The sequence below is a fragment of the Ictidomys tridecemlineatus genome, chromosome 12 (genome assembly GCF_052094955.1).
Source record: "Ictidomys tridecemlineatus isolate mIctTri1 chromosome 12, mIctTri1.hap1, whole genome shotgun sequence".
Classification (NCBI taxonomy): domain Eukaryota; kingdom Metazoa; phylum Chordata; class Mammalia; order Rodentia; family Sciuridae; genus Ictidomys; species Ictidomys tridecemlineatus.
This window is the reverse complement of record NC_135488.1, coordinates 58,139,471-58,155,903: the sequence shown is the minus strand read 5'-3', so window position 1 is coordinate 58,155,903 and position 16,433 is coordinate 58,139,471.

Sequence of the window (16,433 nt, the reverse complement as noted above, 5' to 3'; positions counted from 1 at the left end):
ATCAGATACCATTAATGATTAATATCTAGACCTAATAATTTGATTTTTTTTGGGCGGGGGCTGGGGTCCTGGGGATTGAATCCAAGGACAGTCTACCACTGAATTACATTTCCAGCCTTTTTTATTTTTTTTAATATTGAGACTATGTCTTGCTAAGTTGCTGAAGCTGGCCTTGAACTTGCAATTCTTTTGGCTCAATCAACCAAATAGCTGGGATTTAGAGGTGTGTGCCCCCACACCTGGATAATAATTCTTTAAGGCTGGAAAATTAGTGCTATGCTATTTCTACCATTTCTTTTTTTATTACAATCTGAATTAATTTTTAAAAGTATTTTGTAGAATAGGGTCTCATCAAGTTGCCCAAGTATCTATCCTCCTACCTCAGACTCCTGAGTAGCTGGAACTGGAGTGTTTTGTTTGTTTGTTTTTAAGAAACTTTTTATTTAATATTAGTTTATTTAGTGGCATAGTTTATGTATTAAAGGAGTTATAACTAGCATGGTGGCTTGGGAGGTTGATGCAGAAGGATCATCAGTTCAAAGCTAACCTCAGCAACTTAGTGAAATTCTTTCTCAAAATTAAAAACAGGAGAGACAATAACTTCCCCTGTTTTCTCTTCTTTTTCAGCCACACATTTAAGGAGAGCCTCATCATGTTACTGATGAACTGCAGAGAAAATGCTACGGATACTTCATTGATCACACATGACATGAAATGTACCTTTGCACCAAACCTACCAACATATTTAACCTCTAATTTTGGTCTGAAAATATTCCCATTTCCCTCCAGGAACCATCCAGCCATTCCAGGATTAGGGGTTGCCTGTGCCTCATACACAGTGGTGTTTAGCAATGGGGAGGGCAGGTTGTTTATTCAGGCCACCACCTTACTAAGAATATGTCATCTTGTCTGAGTAGGATCTAGAGTTCTGAAATAAGTAGTTAGCATTGCTTTCCTGCTTACTGGTTATTTGGGGTGAAGAATCAAACTTAGGAATTTTCTGTTCCACTATTTGCATCTGGGCCTATTTCAGGACTTCCTATTATAATCTTTTGAACTTTGGGACTATTGTTTGATTACAGGAATTAAAAAAAATCAGTATCTGAATAGAAAAAAAAAGTAGTTGTTTTTATGTAACTTTCATGTTAATCCTTGCAGATCCAATGAAATACTTTTAATAACTTATTTTTACTTCCTTTCATTTGGAGAAAACCAGAGAAAACTGGCATCTCCATAATGTTAAAATAAGCTATTTAAAATAAGCTATATAAAAATAAAATATATTTATGTTTTCAATTTTACTTGAGTTTTAGTTTCCTATTTTTTCACATTTATTAATTAATTTTATTCTTATGTTTCATATTGCATATATATGTGTTTCTTATGTATTTTTATCATGAGATTTTCTTTACCATTCTATTTTGTACCTAATTATTGGTTATCTACATGGAAGCTATTGATTACTATTTCTTAATTATAAATATGAATAACTTACTGATTTATTCTAATAAATATCCAAAGTATTTAACCTCTAATTTTGGTCTGAAAATATTTAATTTATTTATTTTTACAATTATTTCTCAGAGAATCTCCAATTGTACTGTCATATCATCTGCACGTAAAGAGAGCTGTGCTCATTATTTCTCAATCCTATTTGTTTAATTGCATTGGATTTACTTTAGGTATAATACTAAATAGTACAGAAGATACTGGTTATCCTTACCTTCTTACTGAGTTTAGTGGAAATGTCTTTAGTGTTTCCTCCTTAAGTAAACATTTAGCTTTGGAATTGAAGTATATAGCTTTTAACATGTTAAGAAAATAACAAATGCCCATTTTCTTGTGTGCTTTAATCAGAAATGTTTGTGAAATCATTTTTTAGCATTTAAATAAATATACAGATTCCCTTTAATAAAATAAAATAAAATAGCAAAAATCAGGAGCTGGGGCTGTAGCTCAGCGGTAGAGTACCTGCCTTGCACATGTGAGGCACTGGGTTTGATCTTTAGCACCACATAAAAGTAAATAAATTATCACTATTTTTGGATGACATGATCCTATACCTAGCAGACCCAAAAGGTTCTACCAAGAAACTTCTAGAGCTAGTAAATGAATTCAGCAAAGTGGCAGGATATAAAATCAACACGCATAAATCAAAGGCATTCCTGTATATCATTGACAAATCCTCTGAAATGGTAATGAGAACAACCACCCCATTCACAATATCCTCAAAAAAAAATACTTGGGAATCAACCTAACAAAAGAGGTGAAAGAGCTATATAATGAAAACTACAGAACTCTAAAGAGAGAAATAGAAGAAGACCTTAGAAGGTGGAAAGATATACCCTTGTTCACGCATAGGCAGAACTAATATCATTAAAATGGCCATATTACCAAAAGTACTCTATAGGTTTAATGCAATGCCAATCAAAATCCCAACGGCATTCCTCAAAGAAATAGAAAAAGCAATCATGAAATTCATCTGGAAAAAATAAAAGACCCAGAATAGCAAAAGCAATTCTAAACAGGAAGAGTGAAACTGGTGGTATAGCGATACCAGATTTTAACCTCTAATTTAAAATAGTAACAAAAACAGCAATAGTAACAAAACCAGCATGGTACTAGTACCAAAACAGGCAAGTAGACCAATAGTACAGAATAGAGGACACAGAGACCAATCCACAAAATTACAACTACCTTATATTAGACAAAGTTGCCAAAAGCATGCAATGAAGAAAGGATAGCATCTTCAACAAATGGTGCTGGGAGAACTGGAAATCCATATGCAACAAAATGAAATTGAATCCCTTTCTCTCACCTAGCACAAAAGTTAACTCAAAATGGATCAAGGAGCTAGGAATCAAACCAGAAACTTTGCATCTAATAGAAGAAAAAGTTGGCTCTAATCTCTATCTCGTGGAGTCGGGCTCCAAATTCCTTAATAGGACACCAATAGCACAAGAGTTAAAATCAAGAATCAACAAATGGGACATACTCAAACTAAAAAGTTTTTTCTCAGCAAGAGAAACAATAAGAGAGGTAAATAGGGAGCCTACATCCTGGGAACAAATATTTACCCCTCACACTTCAGATAGAGCTCTAATCTCCAGAGTATACAAAGAACTCAAAAAATTGAACAACAAGAAAACAAATAACCCAATCAACAAATGAGCCAAGGATCTGAACAGACACTTCTCAGAGGAGGATATACAATCAGTCAACAAATACATGAAAAATGCTCACCATCTCTAGCAATCAGAGAAATGCAAATTAAAACCACTCTAAGATAACATCTCATTTTGGTAAGAATGGCAGCCATTATGAAGTCAAACAACAACAAGTGCTGGCAAGGATGTTGGGAAAAGGGTACACTTGCCCATTGCTGGTGGAACTGCAAATTGGTTCAGCCAATTTGGAAAGCAGTATAGAGATTCCGTGGAAAGCTGGGAATGGAACCACCATTTGACCCAGCTATTCCCCTTCTCGGACTATACTCAAAAGACCTAAAAAGAGCATACAACAGGGACACAGCTACATCAATGTTCATAGCAGCACAATTCACAATAGCTAGACTGTGGAACCAACCTAGATACTCTTCAATAGATGAATGGATAAAAAAAAATGTGGCATTTGTACACAATGGAATATTACTCAGCACTAAAAACAACAAAATCATGGCATTTGCAGGGAAATGGATGGCATTAGAGCAGATTATGCTAAGTGAAGCTAGCCAATCCCTAAAAAATAAATGCAAAATGTCTTCTTTGATATAAGGGGGCTGACTCAAAAAAGAGCAGGGAGGAAGAGCATAAGAAGAAGATTACCAATAAATAGGGACGAGAGGTGCGTGGGAATGGGAGAGAGAATGGGAATTGCAAGGAAGATGGTAGGAGACTCTCATTGTTATGCAAAATTACATATAAAATGGTGTGAGGGGGAAGAAAAAAGAGAGAGAAAGAAATGTGTCACAGTAGATTGGGTAGAAAGAGGGGAGGGGAGGGGATGGGGGTATAGGAAGGGCAGCACAATACAATAGACACTAGTATGGCCCTAAGTATAAACATGGCTGTATAACCAATGTGGTCCTGCAATCTGTACACATGGAAAAATAAGATTAAGATTACGTACCTCATTTGAATCAAATGTATGATATGTCAAGATCATTGTAATGTTTTGAGCAACTAATAAAAAAACTTTTAAAAAAGTAAATAAATGAAGATATTGTGCCCATCTACCAATAAACAAACAAACAAACAAACAAACAAAGGCTAGGGATGTTGCTCACTGGTTAAGTGCCCCTGGGTTAAATCCCATTCCCTCCCCCTCCCCCCAAAATTATAAATGTTTATTTCTTTTATTTTATCTGTTTTAAAAATAATAACTTGTTTCATAGCATCCATTTAGTGACAAATTAGTATTTCTCAGGAGTTACATGTACCTATGTAATAGTTTACACATATGTTTTGAATCATTACCATTATTATTCTAATTGATAATCAACTTTGACCAATGGTAGCAAATAGCATACTAATTCAAGATATTTAAATAAAATAAAACTTGAAAAAAAAGATATTTTTATAAGACTGTAGGGTATTAAAATATACAAAATAGGTCTTGGGCAGGACTGGAACTGGAAATTGGACTCTATTTATCATTTTCTTATCCTCTTTTTTTCTTCTTTTTTCTTAGACTTTGCACATGCTAGGTCAGTGCTCTACCCTTGAGCTATATCTCCAGCCTTTATTTCTTGTCTTCAATGTCTGCTTTGTTTATTTCTTCCTATCTACTCACTCCATTTAACTGCACTTTCATCGATGTTGTTTGAGATGGGGTCTTGCTATCTTGCCTGGCTAATCTCAAACTCTTGAGCTCAAGAGATCAGCCACCCACTCCACTTCCTGAGTGGCTGTAACTACAGGAGTCTGCCAATTTCCAGCTCTCTTTCTTCTTAATCTTCACAATGAGCAGAGGTCCTCCTGAGTTTCACCTGATTCCAATCCATCTTTACCTTTTGCTCAGAAACTCCACTACCCTTATCTATTAACTTCAGGGAAAATGGAAAGAATTCAGGATATTCTAAAACTATCACTATCAAAGCTCTAAGAAATCTCAAATATCCAGGGACCAAGTTATTTCCACTGGCCTTGAGACAATAAAATAAATTCCTCTGAGTTAAAACCAGGGTGTACATGCACTTAGACATTGCTTCCCATCCTAGGTTCTTTTTTGTTGTTAAAAAATGATATGACCAAACATCATGAGGGCTTCATTTGTTATGGTTTAGATGTGAAGTGTCCCCCAAAAACTCACATGTGAGACATTGCAAGAAGGTTCAGAAGAGAAGTGACTGGGTTGTGAAAGCCTTAAGCGAATCAGTGAATTAATCACCTGATGGGATTGAGTGGTAATTGAAACTAGGTAGAATGGCTGGAGGAGGTGGGGCATTGGGGGCGTGGTTTTGGTGTATATATTTGTATTTGGCAAGTGGAGAGTTCTCTCTGCTTTCAGATCACGTGAGCTGCTTCCCTCTGCCACACTCTTCCACACTTTTCCACAATCTTCCACAATCTTTGTTTTACCTTCAGCACTGAGGAATGGAGCCGGCCTTCTTTGGACTAAGACCTCCGAAACTGAGCTCTCGAATAAACTTTTCCTCTACAATTATTCTGGTTGGGTCTTATATCACCATCAAGAAATATTTCTATAGCCCCTAAGCAGACTCTACATGATCTGATACCTAGATATTAGGCTTCCTTTTTTCTAGAAAAAAATTGTACTTGAACTTTAATAGAATATGCCTTATTTGGTAATGTTAACAGCCAACACCAGCAAAAGTTCAGTGTTGACCCAACTTCAGACACACAATACTTTCTTCTGGCTGCTGGATGGCCATTTGATTTTGAGACTATGAATTTAGGATCCTTGGGATTTGGCCAGAAGCCTCTGTTTACAGTGGAAGCAACATCCATCCAGGAAAATAGAAAAGAATAATTTGTGAGTGTGTTTTGCAGTACTGGGGATTGAACTAAGAATCTCTTATGTACTCCTCAAGCACTCTACCACTGGACTATATCCCCAGACCTAATTGTCGATTCTTTATCACCCATTTGCCTTTAATTTACTGTCAATGTACTTATCATATTTTGGTGCTCTCTATTAACTAGATAAAAGGATTTTCGACATGATCTCCCTTATCTTTATTTTACTATGTTTGACTCTATGAGAAAGAAAAAAACTTTCTAATGTGTTTTTCTCAGATCATAGCTCTGGCTATGAATTTAACTGTCTGTTGACAAAATTTAATAACAGTTCCATCAAACACTTCAAAAGGTAGATTATCATTTATAGGACCTACTTCAACTTAAATTTCCCTCACATAATTAATCCCAACCTTTATTTAGTATTTTAAAAATTAAACTTTAACCTCTTACTGGTTCTCACTAAAGTCATTACTGAATCAGCAAAGTTGGTCTTCTAGGAATGAGAACTAACTTTGGGGCTGTTCTTTCCATGACAGTCAGTTTGTTCTCTTCAAAGACACACAGGGACTATCTATCTCCCTCTAAAGAATCTTCCTTTTTTGAGGGAAAAAAAAATTGGCCTGCTTCTCTGGTTGTATTAAAGTATACTTACACTCTCAATGGAGTCTGTACCTACTAGATGGTTACTTTAGTGAATATTAGGCTTATACCTACCTGCTACATACTAACATTAACGTGTATTCAGGAATAATTGTCAGAGACTTTCTAATATTGGAAAGTATCAGCAGATCACGTTTCTTTGAAAAGAAACAAAAAGATGCAGGCAAGTATACTACTTGAAAAAAAACAAAAACTAGTGGGAAAATATGTCAAAAACATGTACCTGAACCTAAAAACACAAGTTACACAATTTCTTCTCTAGAAGGCTAATAAACCCATTCAAATTTAAATTCATTAGCTGAAATTATAAATACATAACCTTTGCATTGGTCTTTTTTTACCCCAAACTTTTTTGGCATTTGAATTATCCTTAACAAGCCGAGAAAAAAATTTATGCTATAATAATCTTGTCTTGATGTGCTTCTGTACTCGAGTGTAGGTAAAGCAGTCCTTGACTAAGCTAAAATAAAAATCTACCTGACTCTCTAAAAGACACCCTGGTGGATTTGGAGACATGTTTTATTATTTGGGTTTTTTCTATTCCAGGGCCCTGGCTTTGAGACTTATTATAAAGGTGAGAAATAATTTTTTCAGTTTTTTTATTTTTTACAGTTGGCTAATATATCCTGTCTACAGTCTTAAATGTTACTTCACAGCTATAGCCATGTCTATGTTGTTGATTCAAGAACTCATTCTTGGACAGAGAAGGAAAAAATTAATTCAACTCTGTACAGTTCTCTAGACACCTTTCCAGTTTCTCTCTCTCTCTCTCTCTCTCTCTCTCTCTCTCTCTCTCTCTCTGTGTGTGTGTCTGTCTATCTGTCTGTCTGTCTGTATACCAACATCCAATAAGGTCATTCTGTGGTCATGATGAATCAAGACAAAAATTGAGACTATTCTGTAATCTTGTCCATGAACCTTGTCCAAATCACAAAAATGATCAGATATCCCTCATCCTGGCTAATATGAGTAAGTGCTACTACTCTGTCAATTACCGTGTTAGCTTCACTCTAATCTTTCCCCAATGAGATTTATATAGATTTCAAATGATAGATTTGCGTCTGTTTCCTGATAGCATCCAACCCACAATAAAGCCGTGCTTCTTTAACTCCTTCCATCAGTCATCTAAGACAAATTTAAATCCTGTATGTTTTCTAACAGTTTCCTACTGAGACATCCCACAGTGTCTAGTGGTATGGGTTTTCCCTCATTACAATGGACAATAAAACCAACTTGCTTAACTGTGGGTGTGTTCTTGGTAATCCGTGACTGGCAGGTATTGACAGATTGAATGATATAGAATTGCCATCTTTCTGAATCACACGTGGTTGCACATGGGCCATTTCAGATGGTTCAACGTGACTCAATACCCATGACAGTTCTGAGGTCTGTTTCTGAGAGTGGGTAGCAATTCTAAGAAAACCTACTATTGCTGCTTCTACTCAGTGCTATGCTAGTCATCAAGAGTTAATAAGAAAATGTGGCAGAAAGAGTAGATAAGTTTTTAAATCAATTTTCTCTGAAGGGAGAGAGGATAGGGGCACAGGGAGGTAGAATGTAAATAGATATTGGATAGGCTTGAAAAGCTTTATATGTCAAGACAGAGATGAAATTAGAAAAGAGCTGAAAATACTGAAGGGAAAAAATAATTGCTGAAATCCCAGAAGCATGGAAAGGGTTGGGATTGAGTCCTTGGGGAATAATGGACCAGGAAATAGTAATTGCAAACAGGGACACTTAATGGTGCACTTAACTGTACCAGAGCCTGTTTACGCCTTGCAAGACAAACCCTGAAGTATCATGCTAAGTGGAAGAAGCCAAAGACATAAGAACACAGTATATTCTTCCTTCATATAAAATGCCCAGAAGAGACAAATCTAAAATACAGAAAGCTGAGTAATAGTTGCCAGGGGCTATAAGGAGAGGGGAGAGAGGAGAGTGACATCAAGTGGATACAGGATTACTTGGTGGTGGTGGAGATAATAAAGATATTTCAAATGGAGGTTGTGATACTGGTCATAAAATTTTGTGAACATATAAAAGCCAAGCCATTTTGTGAAAATTTTATGGTGTATGGATTATATCTCAAAGATCTTTAAAAATGCTTTTTCAAAATATGTTTTTAAATCATTAATAATTTATTTAATACAAATACCCCCATGAGTTCAGGAGTATTATTCGTATTTTACACATAAAGAAATTGAAATACAGTGAGGAAAAAAAAAAGAAGGAAAGAAGAAGAAAATTTTTAATTAGAGATATAAGATGAAGTGGATGTAAATCATTTTGGTCACTGACATTGAGATGCTGAGAGAATTCCTGTGCTATGATGTCTATTTAAACTTTTCCTCTTGACATAGGAGGTGAGGTTACACAAAGAAGGTGTGTGGGGAAGGATAATGGAGAAAAACCAACTTTTGGAGAGTGGGTAAGTTTTAATAGTGCTAAGCTGTTCAACTAACCACGGAGAATAAATCTCCCAGAAGCACTGGGGACGGTTGAAGTTTGTCTACCACAGATTCACATGATTCTAACACTCGGGGGAATAAGATTTTCTCCAGCAATGTTTTAATGCCATGAGATGGAAGAGAGAGCAACTGGTGGGATGCATTCATAGTTGGTGAATTTTAGATGAGGGAAGGCTAAGTTGTTAAAAGTTCAAGCAATAGGGTCATATGGAACAGGGAGTCTAGGGTGGATGTGGAGAGAAGTGAGGCTTCCAGTGAGAGCAAATAGGACAGGAGAAAGGAATGAAAATACAGTGAAGAGGAAGGGTAGCAGGAACAGAAGAGTGAGTGCTTGAAGAGTGGGAGAGTAGAGAACAGGAGCAGTAGTGGGTTGATAAGCCCTTGTCATCCAGCACTCCAGGTGAAAAGCCCTGAGGTAGAGGGTTTCCTGTTTTTCTTGGTGGCACCTTGCCACATATCTTGGCTACAGAGATTCTGAAAAACAGGGCAGATCTTCAGTTTTATGGAGGTTTGGACCCCCCTTTCTCTTCCTCCTAACTTTGCTTCTGCTTCTAGAGAGACCCTCTCTACCCTCTTTTCAGGAGCTCCATGTTCAGGGGATGGAGCAAAGATCCTACTCAGAGGCCATTACACCCAAACACTAGTGCTCCTGACAATCTCAGAAAGCAAACACAAAACCGGCAAGCTTTGGGAACAGTGCTGCTAGTTCCCATGAGGATGGCTATGCTTTAGAACCCAGTAGAAATAAGTCATCCCCAGGGGAGAATTAATAATCAGGAGTCACTTTAAACTACTTCTTTCTTTCTTTCTTTTGTAAATTCACCTTTATTGGTGGTCGTGGTGGTGGTGGTGGGGGGGCCGATTTTCTATTAACTAGATGTCATATTCATTTTGTTTTAAAAATAAATCGGTCGAAACCTTAACAACTTCTTGAGTTTACATTTTATGAAAAAGTTAATCATTGTTCATTGCGCATAATACTTCATATAGTATTTGGCTGTAGAATTTTAGCCATCTAAGGAAGACTGTCAGTCAGCTCTTGTTGGTAGAGTGCAATTTACTGATTCTGCATGTTTTGGAACAACACTCAGCTACAGGTCATCTGCTGGAGTTTGCTTTCTTTAAAAAGATTTTTTTTTTTCCTCCCACATGAGGGCAGTGTCTACTTTGGCTTTGGCTTTGCCAGTTCTATAAGAACCTATTTCTCATTTTGCCCATTGACGTAGTTTCATTTCTAGATCTGTTTAACTCCACTGCACCTAGAAATGTCAGGCTATAATTTTACTTGGGAACTGAACCATGGTGAGTTCTTTGCCTGGTAGAAAAGGAGAAGCTGGTAGTACCTTTCCTCTAGCTCTTGTAGGCTGCCAAAAAAACAATCTGGACCTCCAACCTGATCCAAGCCATCTTTTTTGTGGTCTGGCTTGTCACAGATGATCAACAATGCCATCCAGTGTCCCTGACAGGGCTCAAGTGAACAGCAGTCTATATGGGCATCCGCAAGACTCAAAGGGTGTAGTGTACCCTGAATTTTGGAAGCCTTCTGAATAAATATATTCATTGCAAATAGCAGAGCACATCTGGTGTCCTGCACATGACTTCCTATGGTAACTGTCCTGGGACCCCTGTCCTACCCAGCCTCCTAATTCCTGCAAAGCAATATGGCGAAGCATGTACTCTAATGGGAAAATCATTTCCTCCTAGGGTGCTGATGGTGGATGTTTATTCTGCTGGAATCTTGTACCACAAAATTTGTACCACATCCTAGATTTAGGAAGGGATGCTTCGTGGGAGTCAGTATAGTAGGCTTTTACCTTCACAATTAAATGATGAGGGATCCAGGAACCATATAGCTTTTTGACTTAAAGCACGAGTATTCAGGAAGCTGTCCCCTTTGAGACCAGCTGTCTCAGGAGGAGTCTAATGCTGCTGATGTCTGGGATGCTTGAAGCCTGCCTCAGAAGGGCCTCGCATGCCACTGCAAACATGCAGGCCACCAAAGCTTGAAGCAGCCAACCAGGAGAGACTGAGACTCGGTGCCCTAGGGATTTGAACGTTTATTGTTCTTTGCCTGTCAACCTCAACTCTTGGCAGGATATAATCTATCCTGGAATCTAGAGAGCTGCAGAGCCAAGCAGAGAGAAATAATCTCAGAAGGCCTCTGCTTGAGAACTTTGCAGCCTGGAAGGATCAGTGGGTAGAAAACTGCATCCAACTGTGCTGTTCTGAGAGCCAGTGCCCCAGAGTCAGCAGGCTGGGCGCAGCTGTGTATGCAGGTCTTAGAAGTTTGAGACTGTTTGTTCCTCGTGGGGCATCTCACCCGGGTACTTTGTTCCATGACATCACCTGGTTATACAAGTCACAAATGTTCAATTGCAGTATGGATCTGGAATGTTCCCAAAGGCTCATGTGTTGAAGGTTTGGTCCTCAGCTGATGGAACTGTTGAGGGGTGGTGGAAACATTAGGTGATGGGGCTTAGTTGTAGGAATTAGGTCACTGAGGTTGTAGCCTTGAAGGGAACTCCTAATCCTGCCTCTGTCTCTGCTTCCTGGCTGCCATGAAGTGAACAGCTTTATTCTACCACAAGTGCTCTATTACTATGGTCAGCCTCATCTCAGGCCTAAAGTGATGGGGCTAAGCAACTGTAGACTGAAACCTCAAGCCCTGAGGCAAAATAAATATTTTCACCTTTCAGTTGACTTTTAAAGTATCTTGTTGTGATAATGGAATGATGACTAATATGTGAACCAAGTGGGATTTTGTTGTCTCCATGCTTTACAAGTGTTTCAAAAGCACCGTTTCTGCTGGACATGGTAGCACAAACCTGAAATTTCAGTGACTTGGGAGGCTCAGGCAGGAAGATCCCAAGTTTGAGGCCAACTTCAGCAACTTAAGGAGACCTTGTCTCAAATTAAAAATAAAAAGGACTGGGTATGTGTCTTAGTGGTAAAGTATCCCTGAGTTCAATCCCCAGTACCAAGAAAAAAAAAAAAAAGAAAGAAAAGAAACACAAAAGCATAATTTCTGTCCAGCATGGTGGTACATGTCTATAATCCCATCAACTCAGGAGGCTGAGGCAGGAGGATCCTAAGTTCAAGGCTAGACTCAACAACTTAGCAAGAGACTCTGAGCACTTTAGTGAGATCCTGTCTCGAAATAAAAAAATAAAAAGGGCTGGGGATGTAGCTCAGTGGTTAAGCACCTCTGGGTTCAATCTCTGGTACCAAAAACAAAACAAAACAAACAAAATCCCATCATTTCTGTTATTTACAGCAGGTATAAAAAGACTCCTACATTTAAAAGAACCATTCTGTGCCCTTGAGCTGATCTTGCCCTAACAGAACATCCCCTTTTCACATTCCCATTCATGTCATGTTTGGGAAAGATGAACATTTCTCAAAGGTGGAACACTATTGATCCTGTACCTGTTCCCACTGGCATCCTAATATCAACCTGTTACCTGCCTTCCAGGGCTGCCAATTCCCTTGGGATTGGATGCAGCTCATTGTTCATGACCTGTTTTTTTTTTTTTTTTTTTAGGGCATTATGCTTGATGCAACTTCTAAAGACAAGCCAATAGGATATGTCATTGGAGCATTTAACTAGTCTAAATCAGACAAAAATATTTATCAAATGTTCATTGTTCTCCAAGAAATGCAACCTGTAAATTGATCTTGAGTTAGCAAGACAAAGAGATAGAGAAGACCACTGTTCAGCAGAGGGAACAAGAGCCCTCTGGTGGGAGAGGTGTGGAATAATCAAGGAACTGGGTGAGGCTGATTATGTCTCGCACACAGAGAGCTGGGGAGAGTGAGAAGACATGGTACAGAGGCAGGCCAATCAGAGAGCATAGATGACCTTACAAGAGCTGTTAGGGCTGGGGATTTTTTTTTTTTTTTTTGATTCTGGGGTTTGAAATCATGGCCTTGTGTGTGCGAGGCAAATACTCTACCAACTGAGCTATATATATCCCCAGCCCCAGGACTAGGGAATTTTTAATAAATGTAGTAGTACTTGAAGATAACTTTTATTTTTATTGCTCCTTCTGGCAATACATTCTTACTTCAATGGAATTTGTGTTGGAAAGGAATAATACTATTTTAAACATAATGGACTATGGCAACTTTTTTTTTTCTTGTAAAGCAATGACATAATTTCAGGAATGCTGTTTTTGTATTTTTATATTAAAAACATCATGATACATCTTGATGTATTTTGGAGTTGAGGAATTGAAGACTTCTCTGGACTTTTTCCTAGTGGGGTCAAAGGAAGGTGAAATGACAGAGCTAAATTGACCTGCATAATAAATAAGAATATTCTCTTGAGGGTTTTTATCTAGAAGTGCAATTGTTGGATGATGGGCTACACATTCCCTACTTTACCGGATACTGTTTCATTGCCTACTGAAATGGTTGTTCAGATTCATACTCCTATCGCCAAGTAGCCAGTGCCTCAAAGGGTAATTTTTCCTGTTCAGGAGGGGATAAGTCACCTGAGAAAATAGTCTGAAATAATTTGTGAAGAAATAAAAGACAGAGTCAGAATTATGGTTTAAAGGGAGCACCTGATAGATTCTTCCTGTCTTGGTAGGAGCTGGAATAGAATAATTGGAAAATGACCCCAGTGGTTTTTAATTGAAAGGGGTTCATCAAAAGTAGGGATAAGTCAAACAGGTTGATTGGCATCTTGGCAGGCTCCACCCATCTACGAGAGGCTGTGTGGCTGCACAATTTCACCCCATCTCCTGAGCTGTGTGGGACCTGGCAGAGCTGAATAGGACTCACATGTATCAGCGTGATCTTACCAGCAGGATTGCCACTGGAAGTTACCAAATACCAGATTTTCCTGTTCAATGGGCTTCCATGCCATTTGGTCCACACAGAGTCCACAGGTGGCACTCAACACACTCCTATCTGCAAAGTCCAAGAGTTTCTGTTGCTCCATATTCTTACTAACATCTAGAATCATCAAGCTGCAATTTCAACAACCTGTGAATGTTATGTAGCTATTGTTTTCATTTGAATTTGCCTGGTCACTGGTGAGGTTGACTGAGGGCACTGCTGCAGATGGCTCCTATGGCTTCCTTTGCATCCATCTGGGGCAGCCCTTCCTCCACCCCCCCTCGGCCCTCTGCTAGCGCCCCATGTCCCACTGCCTCTGTGAGGAAATGGTGTATGTTCAATAGCCATTTATGTTTCTTTATTTGGTGTGGGATTTTCCTTCTCTATGGATTCTTTCTCACTTTTTCTGTTAGATTTTTCATCTTTTTCAAAATTAATTTTGGGGTATTCATATGTACTCCCAGATTTCTGTTTTTCCTAACTTTACCATTATGAACATCTTCCCCAAGCCTGGAAATTATTTTTAAATTTTATATGATGTTTTCTGTTTTACAGAAGTTTTACATTGTAGCGTAGTAAAATTTGTAAACATTTACCTTGTTTGTCCTTTTTAGAACCTTGTTTAAGAGATCTCATTTAAGAAATACTACCATAAAGTTATTTTCTTATAAAGTTTTAAAGTTTCAATTCTCTTCTTTAGGACTTTGAGCCAGTTAGAGTATTTTTTTTGTGTGTGTGTAGGTGTAAAGTATGGATCTAATTCAATTTTTTTTCTTACTACGGACTTGGTATCATAAATTGAGCAGGACATTCTTGCCGTCTGTTTTGTAGTGCTATGTCTGCCACATACCGTGTGCTCTATATTGTTCCTTTGGCCGTTTGTCTACTTTTGCACCAATACCACACAATCTTATTACCATAGCTTAAAATAAAATAATCTTAATATTTAGTGAAACAAGTTCTACTCTCTTTTTTTTTTCTTTCAAAAATTGTTTTGGATATTCCTGACCATTAGAGTTTTTATATAAATTTCATACAATATTTTATTTTTAATTCTTGCACTTATGGTGTGAGATTGGTCTGCAAACTTTTTCTTTTTTTTTCTTTGTACTACTCCCGTCTGGTTTTGGTATCAGGGTTTTAAGCCTCATTAAATAGATTGGACAGCTTTTCCTCTTCTATTATACAAAACAGCATCTGAAATAGAGATTAGATCTGCACAGTGCAATATGGTAGACACAAATAAGTCTCTCCACTTGGCTTTCCCTGAGTTTTATCCTTCATAACAAGCCAACAATAGAAAGTAATGCTCTTTCTTGAGTTCTGTGAGCAGTTCTAACAAATATTGAAACAGAAGAAGGAGTCATGGGAACCCTCAACTTTATAGCTGGGTGGTTAGAAGTCATGGTGGCCTGAGTTATGATTGGCATCTGAAATTGGGGCAGTCTTGTGGGATTGAGCCCTACATCTATGGGTTCTGCACTAGATCTGGGGTGCTTCATTAAATTGCTAGTTCAGTTGTAGGCCATCTAGCTGGTGTCTAGAGAATTGGTTAGTTGGCATGAGGAAAAAAATCCACACATATGGTGTCAGCAGCATTGAGTAGAAACAGCACCCTATTGTTATTCCAGCTTTCTTCTGGTCATTTGCCAGTATGCCTGCTAGCATCCCTGACTTTTGTTACTCATTTGTTTTTAAGTGTTTATTTTTATCAAAATAATAAGAGTTATTTTTCTATAATATTCTGTGAGGATTACTTTTAAAAGCTATTAATCCTCATTCTCTCTTTCTCTAGCTGAAATGACTTTAAATTCATTTAGATGATATTTTAAAATATTAGTTTCCACCAGTATAGTATATTTATATTGCTATGTCTCTCCTTCTAAAAATAGAATTACCTATTAACTTCCCATGATGGAGTCACAGCAAACATATATAGAATATTTACTTAGTACCTCTATGTTCTTTACCTATATTCCTCATAGAATCCTCAAAGCAACCCTATGAGGTGACGTGGAAATCTGCTTCTTTAACACTTGCAGTCAATATTTCTATCTGAAGCATAATTTTCATTATTTGATTCATTCTAGAAATCCCTGGTTCCCTCAAACCTTTAGCCCTTTGAGTCTACACTATACATCTTGTTGTCTTTTTGCTTTTTTCACTACCAGCTAAGTTAATTACTAGGAATCCACTTGCTTTACAGCTTTCAAAATACTGTAGCTAATATCTCTTTCGCCATTGCCTGTGTGTGTGTGTGTGTGTGTGTGTGTGTGTGTTTGGTAAGTTTAGGCCTTAAAATATTAGCTGACATTCTAGTGGATTTCAAAGGGATCATAAGTACACTGTGTGTTCCATTTGTTCCTTTTTTCCCTGCAAGTCTAGTATAGGTTTCCACTCATTTACTTTTAACCTATGCTTTAACCTCACTATGTTTAGACATGTGTCTTGGACATGAAGTTGCTTTAAAAAATAATGTGAT